Raw genomic sequence first — 8906 nt, forward strand, 5'->3', positions numbered from 1 at the left:
TGTTAATTATGTCTTTACCTGTGCTACATTCTTTTGCCTAGTCATGTGCAGAGATTATACAGGGTGTAAATTTTATGTTGACAAGCCAGAATATCTTGATAAATAACCTTCACACAAAAAAATGTGTACAATCCAAAGTTGATTATTTCCAAGGCAAACATGCTGGTGCTATTTTGCATGGAAAATGGTTGCGGATAAATAAAAAATGAATTCTCTTGTTACTAAGTAGGATGTTTGGTTAGTTAGTTAGCTATTCAGATGATTTGTTTGATAATTAAAAGTTGTTTGGCCTCATGACCACGAAACAAACAAAACTTATCAAAAACTGCGGAAAAAATTAATACAGTATTTGGGTCAACATTTGTAAAACTCTAATTCCTCTCTCTCAAACACTACCCTACAAGGAGAGAGAGAGAGAGAGAGTTTTAGTGTTAGCAAATCAAAATTTATGAAGTAAATAAGTATCTTTTTATTTAGCCGTAACCATTTTTGATGCAAAAATGAGAACATGGATCTTCTTGAATTACAACACCAACTACCAAGGATCAAAACAAATGTTTAAGACAAAATGTATGTAGTTTTTACTGTAGAATCAGATTCTGCAATAAAACATGGGGGTGCCCATTTGAAATTTTAAAGTCGCCTCCCACCCAACCTCCAGGGGGCTAGGTTGGCAGGCTAATTTTAGCACCAGCAGATATCCCCCTTGAAAATAATCAACTTTGGATTCTACACATTTTCTCGTGTGAAGCTTATTCTTCAAGTTATTCTGGTTTGTCAACTTAAAATTTACACCCTGTATAAGTGCTGAGCTGGTTGTAATCTTTCATGCATATTCCTCTATGTTTTTATCAAGGTGTCTAGTGTTTTCATCTATTCCTTTCAAGTAGGATGTGTCCTCCTCTGTCTTTTTCATTATTGTTGCTAAGAACATATATGTATCTCAATGCTCTCTGCCACTAGTACTTATCTGTGTAGGTACCTGCCCTATTCATTGCCTTCCACTCCAATTGCTTTATACATTAGACAACATTTTATCATACTAGCTCCTGACATTTCTGAGTTTCCTGAATCCGTATCCACCTTTTCTGTTTCTGCTCCCAGCTTACACAATATAACTTAGAATTATGTGGATTGTCTGTCTTGGCCTGTTTATCCGAGTCTTTTACTACTTTGACTTCATTATACTGATTCTCACTTTCTGACATAATACATTAGTTTATTCACAACACCCACCTGAAAAATACTCAACTATTCAACAGTGCCCTCAGCAACAACAAAACATGCACAAAGTACACAACTACTCAGTAGTGCCCTCAGCAAAAATGCCTAATGCAACCCACAACGCCAATAACGCATTTTGCAATACTTATACATGTTTCTATTGAGAATGTAGCTACCCTTATTGCTGTGTTGTGATATGATGTCTCATACTACTGTAATACACCTTTTCTGATTGATGATACTTCACTGAAGAGCCACATAAACTGGTACACCTGCCTAATATCATGTAGGTCCTCCATGAGCATGCAGAAGTGCCACAACATGACATGGCATGGACTCAACTAATGTTGAAGCAGTGCTGGAGGGAACTGACACCATGAATCCTGCAGGACTGTTCAAAAATCCGTAAGAGTATGAGAGGGTAAACATCTCTTCTGAATATCATGTTGCAAGATATCCCACATATGCTCAATAATCTTCATGTTTGGGGAGTTTGGTTGCCAGTGGAAGTGATTAAACTCAGAAGAGTGTTCCTGGAGCTGTTATATAGCAATTCTGGATGTGTGGGGTGTTGCATTGTCCTACTGGAATTGCCCACGTCTGGCGGAATGCACAATGCACCTGAATGGATGCAGGTGATCAGACAGGATGCTTATGTATGTGTCACCTGTCAGAGTCATATCTAGATGTGTTGGGGGTCCCATATTACTCCAACTGCACATGCCCCACCCCATTACAGAACCTCCACAAGCTTGAGCAGTCTCCTGCTGACATTTAGGATCCATGGTTCATGAGGTTATCTCCATACCTGTACACGTCCATCTGCTTGATACAACTTGAAATGAAACTTGTCCGACCAGGCAACATGTTTCAAGTCATCAACAGTCCAATATTGCTGTTGACAGGCCCAGGTGGAGCATAAAACATGTCGTCCAGTCATCAAGGGTACATGAGTGGGCCTTTGGCTCTGAAAGCCCATGTGATGATGTTTCGTTGAATGGTTCACATGGTTGACACTTGTTAAAGGCCCAGCATTGAAATTTGCAGAAGGGTTGCCCTTCTGTCACGTTGAACGATTCTCTTCACTTGTCATGGGTCCCATTATTGTGGATCTCTTTCTGGCTGCAGCAATGTTGAAGATTTGATGTTTGATGGATTCCTGGTATTCATGGCATACTCATGGAAAGATCATATGGGAAAATCCCAACTTCATTCTTATCTCAGAGATGCTGTGTCCCATTGCTCATGCGCCGAATACACCACCACATTCCAACTCACTTAAATGTTGATAACCTGCCATTGTAGCAGCAGTAACTGATTTAACAACTGCGCCAGACACTTTTTGTCGTATAGAAGCATTGCTGACTGCACACTGTATCCTGCCTGTTACATATCTCTGTGTTTGAATATGGATGTCTATACCAGTGTCTTTGGCACTTCAGTGTATCCCTGCACTTGTCAGTAACTGTTACTGTTCACATGCACATTATGCACCCTATTGTTGCATTCCATAGTTCAGTACAGTTCCTTTCCATGATTATTAAAGCCAAAAATTGTGTTTTGGCATGGTACACCACTCCCATAATTTTTACAAAATTGGACCATGTGCCTAATGGTTGGCTATCAGACTGTAGGGAAAAAGTCTTACTTCAACCACAAATTCACAGGCAAACTAAACTGTAACTTAACTCTAATTGGCATAACCATTATTTTTTTACTTAGTCATAATAGATGATGAGGTGCTTCTGAAATAAAGGTCAACATCTTTTAATTTGATTCGATTCATCTTCCAAACAAGGAAAACAAGGCTAACTGTATTACACTCATTCCTTTGATGATACTGACAAATTGTAAAATGCATGCACTCAAAAACAGCTGCTGACAATTCAGCATTCCTATTCCAGTGATATACTTGCCTCAATACACAACTACATGCTTTATAATTCAACTTCACTTACTTCGAACACACAACTCTTTCATTACATCTTCACTTGACCAAGTATTCTCCACTACTGCTCTCACACACTCACTACTATCTCAAATTGTCATTGTGTTACAACAATGCCCTGTGTGCTGGAAAAGTTGGAAACAGCAGAAAGTTCTAGGCTCACTAGTTATCGCTGCTGCTAGGTAGTTTGCTGTCCAGGATATCAGCCAGGTTGTCCTTACAGTTTCCACAATGGGAACTACTGAATGAGGAAAGTGAGAGAATACAATGGAGCCCCTAGTGGAGAACAAATAACGGAAAAATAAGATTTGGAGTGTGAGAACCAAAGAATAAAGAGAAAATAGACTCCTATCCTACCTCCATCCACCACGACAGTCTTACAGAAGCCGTGGACAGCATTGGATTCACCACAACAGCCCAAAAATTAGTTCTGACATCCTACTATTGAAAGCCCGTGGAGAGAATAGAAATAAAATATTGGATACTACACCCCCAAAGAGGAATTATTACTTGTTTACCTGTCTTCCAAAGCCAACCTCTTGTAACACATTGACTGCTGCATGCTTAGGCCAGCCCATGGGGATAGGCATGAGGTTTTGCTGTGGGCACAAGAGCTCCCATACAGTAGTCTGCTGGGGGGGGGGGTTATACATGGGGGTATGGAGTACTTTTAATATTTTGGAAGATGAATGGCAACTTGTAAGTAGCTAGAAAAGAGTTCCAGTTCTGACCATGTTAAAAACCTAGGTAATACCAACTTCAAAATATTTTTCTTTAAAGAAAACAGCTGATTACACTATATTGTTTCTTTCTCTTAGAGTTAGAGCTCCCCCCCTCTCAAAATTGCCCTCTGATATTGGCACCCCTGCATCAGTGGGCACATGGTATCAGATGTCAGGGTCTGCTGTTGATGCCTGTGGCCTTGTGGTAGTCAATGTGCTAAGAACCCAACTATGAAACCTAGTAGATTCCAAACAGTACAAAATTCACAAGCAAGCACACCTCACACACACACAACCACCAGCTTCAGTATCTCAGCCTAAGGTGTTGGAGCTGGCAGTCATGTGTGCATGAGGAGTGCTTGCTTGTGCCTGTGTGGGTGAATGTTGTGCGTGTGTCTCTCTTTACTGATGAAGGCTGTGGCCAAAAGCTATATGTGAGTGTCTTTTAATCATGCCTGTTTGTAACTTGACTTGTCTTCTTTATGGTAAGTAACAATCTATCTTTTCCTACATTGTTGATATTCCTACCTGGAGTTTCCATTGTTATCCCTTACAAACTACACCATGGAATATTTGCAAAGTATGCATCCATATTGTGGCATTAGACATATACAATTGTTGTTGTATTTGATCATATTTCACAATAGATATTTCACTGTTTACCACACCACATATTTCATGATACATAATTCCTTTTTGTTGCCTGCCATCAAAAAGGAGGAGTTACATTCTGACGCATCTAGTAACTTTCTGGACATTGTATATTACAGAAACAACTTCCTGATTCTACGTATGTATTAATTACTGATATCACCTTCTTTCTGAGAAGGACACCTGCTAACAGCCATCGAATTTTCACAGCTATGGTGTCCCTATTTATTTACATGTCCTCCTTTATTCACTAAAAGTTTGGGTCCTCCTCTTTCAGTACACCTGCCCTATTGATTCCATGTAAAAGGTACTTCCTTTCCTCTATACTCCTATTCTCTTTTGCTTTGAATTAAAATTACTCCTAACTTCTTAAGAATCCATACATGACTACAATTTGTACTGTTATGGATTAATGATCCTATTTGGATTTATCCTGGATGTTAGTGTGTCATGCCCTTAGTGTAAATTTTACTATTTCTCATCCTTCCTTATCTTCCTCTTCTCAAAGTGACATCACTAACATGCTAAATTTGTATTTAAAAATATTTATATAGATAGTGTACCTTCCACAGATTTATCACACTCATGTCAATCAAGTACAGTACAGCAGATTATGATCCCTAGGTGTTATACAAATAACATAACGTGCATCACAGGAAATATTTCCCTTTGTATATTTAAGTACAGCCTGCCATTTGAAGATCAATTTACATAAAATTAGTGCCATAAATAATTTTAACTACACAGTTACATACAACATCATATGTCAGGACAATCTCTCTGTTACGATCATTTGTGAACCAATGGAATAATATTATCTGCACCGATAAATACGACTTTTGTCAATATAATGTAACTGCATGTGACTTCCGACACTGTTAGGAATGAGTACTGTAACAATGTAAAAATGTGCACAAGCTGTTGCTACTTATTACAATCAATTTGTACTCACTCCTATCAGCATTCCATTATTCTCTCAGGATAGATACGGATAACGAAAAAAATTAATATAATTTAAAGAAGAGAGAATAGTTAAAGATGAAGGACTGCTGTATAGGAATCTACATATTAAATAACAATCAACTAAAGCCTTGTAGCCATCATTGTACAAAGTCCAACCCCTGGGGTCTTTTCTTTAAGATATGATGATGATTGATCATACCTACACTGCTAGGGAAAAAAATGCAACACCTCCAAGGCTAAGGTTATTTTATTGATAAGTGAAGTGATAGATAGTTCATCATTATAGGAGCATATAATAACAAATTCAGACCAAATGAAAAACACTACACAGTGAAAAGTGCCGAAAGAGTCACGTCAATACAGTGTAAACTCTACCCCCTCTTTGGTAGCAATCAAGGGTCTATCCTTGCACAGAGACAACCATAAAGGTGTGAATAGCATCCTGTGATAGATTATCTGGCATATCTTCTGGATTTTGTCGCAATTCAGCAATGGTTCTTGCAAGCCCTGGATAATGAGGAAGTTCCCACTTCTCATACCTTGGCGAGAGATCTGGTGATCTTCCTGGCCAGGCAGTTGTACTCCCCGAAGAGCATGTTGTGTCACAGCAGCCATAATTATGTAGATATACAATGTCCTGCTGAAAAAGCACATCACCTTCTTCTCCAAGAAACAGCAACAGCATGAAGATAAGAGCCTACACAATGAAGTAGGTAATGCTTACTTTACCCTACAGAAAAACCAGTATGGCCGTTAGCTGTTACTGATTGCCTCTCACACCATGAAGTGTGGGATGGGACCTTTGTGTTATGGGTAAATCCACTTTGGAGTAGGCAGCTTACCAGATCTATGACATATATGTGTACATCCATCACTCACATACAGACAAAACTTCTTCTCATCACTGAAGTCAACAGAGTGCCACTCCACTCTCCAGTCAACTCTTTCACAACGTCTGTGTAACCTTGCTTTGCAGCATTGTGGTGTCTGTGGTAGCCTGGCCAGAGTCACAAGTGATCTTAATCCTCCTGCCAGTGGACAGTTCCGAGTGGTCCCTGATGACACAGTAGGTGTAGCACATGCACAGATTTCAGCCCTGGGTCATGTTCAGTCAACCACTACAGGTCACACAATGAGTCAGTCTTGGTGTGTCTGTAGTACATGATCATAAGTTTGGGAATGTTCTACAGACCACTGTTGAAAAGATCAACATACCACCAATACATTGTGCCCAACATGTGCAGCAATCTGTTGATATGTCCATCCAGCTTCCTGCAAGCCCACTGTGTGACACCCTTCAGACAACTGGAGCTACAGTATGCACTTGTCAGTGGTCCATGTTTGCACCCTGGAATGAATGTTGTAAAGACTGTTCACCACTAAACTCGACCCATCTACTGCCTGCAGCGTCAAATCTGAGGGTGCCCAGACAGGCCTTCCAAGTACCAGTACCTGTGACAAATGAATCATTAAGCTACAACTCCTCACTATGCAGATATTATATCCTAGTACCACTGAAAATAGTGCTAGAGAGAGTTGCTTTTTTTTTCAGCAATGGATGTTATATAATCCCATTTCCCTGCTATTTGATGGATGTACAAGAAACAGGATGTGGAGTATTCACTACCTTATATGGACCTTCATATCTGTGGAAAACTGGTAGCCTCCTTTAGATTGCACTTAAGATGATTAACCTTGACCAGTGCCATATCATACATCTTAAAATCACGCATGATAGCATTATGGTTATGCTCCTTTGCTCTAATTTGAGCCTTTTTCTTTAATTATTTTTCCATGCATGAATGCTTATTGAACTTATGTTGCATTGCACTACTTGGCCATAACAGCACTCCAAAAAATTTTACATTTACTACCCCTCTTGGTGAAAGTCCCATAGATAAATGAGGTAATTTGCTTTAAATTGGAACTCTGGAATCATTTGAGTCCAGGTAATATGTCTGCTTCAGCAATGTGTCCAGCAGTCTTCCTTCTTTGTTATCCTCCTGAAAAGTCAGAATGAGATTAGTATTTGGAAAGGGTAATATGTTGAGCTCGTTCCCATGCTAAAAATTCTTTAAAATTATCCTCTTAAATTTTGTAATATTTCCATTAAGTAATCATCTCAGATTTCCAACATCTGCCTAGAAATATAGATGTAGAAAATCTTGTGTACAATTAACTATTGTGACTGTATTTGCTATGGAATATAATTTGATGTATATTAGCCTCATTCAGAAGCCACAAAAATGTAAGCTACAACACCACTGTCTCTTGATAAAGCTCCAAATAGATCTGTGGTGGTTACCTCATGTAATGTCTTTGGAACAATTGGATAAATTTTGAAATTCAGCATGTTGCTACTCCCTTTATTTCTCTGTAATAAGTCACAGATATGTAATTTTTCCACTTTTCTTCTTAAATTTCTAAACAGTAGAACTTAACTGCAGAATGATCAGACATTAACTAAACAATTTCCGCAGCGAATGGCTGGCCAGTTATAGTTTGTTGCTTAAGTTATTTGTAACATACATAATATAAACACATAAAAAGTAAATTGCTCACATATATTAAGCAGTAAGATGCTGGAACTGCTTTCATTTGTTGTTCAATCATTTCTGACACCTGCTTTGAAAATGGCAGCAATTTCTTCACTAATTTAGTTTTAAATTCATCTAAGAAGTGTGCGGATTTGATTTTTACACTTTTTCTTTTAATGCCCCCCCAAAAATAAAAATAGCAGGTGGTTAAATCAGGGAAATGAGAAGGCCATATGTTGCTAATGATAACTCTATCTCAAAACACATTGTGATTTCCTTGAAATGACCAGCTGACTGTACATGCCATCACAGAGTCCTACTGAAAGGTGGCAAAGGCATGCTCTTTCCCAGTCAATTGGCCAAAAAGTCTTCAAAAATTTTCCACATGTCGCTCAGTGTTAATTGTCTCTTGGAAAAATTTGGGCCTATTATTCTCTTACTGCTGGTAGGTGGAACCATGATTCACCCTAAAAGAAAGATGAGGGTCAATTTCTCCACCATGAACCCTATTTAGTAATTATGTAGCCATTTGAACAAATTCCCGTTTGCTGAGAAAGACTTCGAACTGATGTTCCAGGAGACCTTTCCAGAGCATGCTCAATGTTATCCAGTTTCTTCTGTGAGTATTGCATGTGGCTCTCTATGTTTCATGTTGAGAACAGTTCCCATTTCACAAAATTTGTTTATCAGTTGATGAATTGTACTCCAATTAGGAACCTGAACACCAGAAGGTTCGTTACTGTATGCACTGATTCTGTGTGCATATATGAGGCGTGCATGAAAACTCTTTGGTGAATAGAATACTTGTGTTTCAACATTTTATTTGAAACACTTTCACCCAATACACAGTATTATATCCTG

Source organism: Schistocerca gregaria, chromosome 1 (assembly GCF_023897955.1).
Source record: "Schistocerca gregaria isolate iqSchGreg1 chromosome 1, iqSchGreg1.2, whole genome shotgun sequence".
Taxonomy (NCBI): Eukaryota; Metazoa; Arthropoda; class Insecta; order Orthoptera; family Acrididae; genus Schistocerca; species Schistocerca gregaria.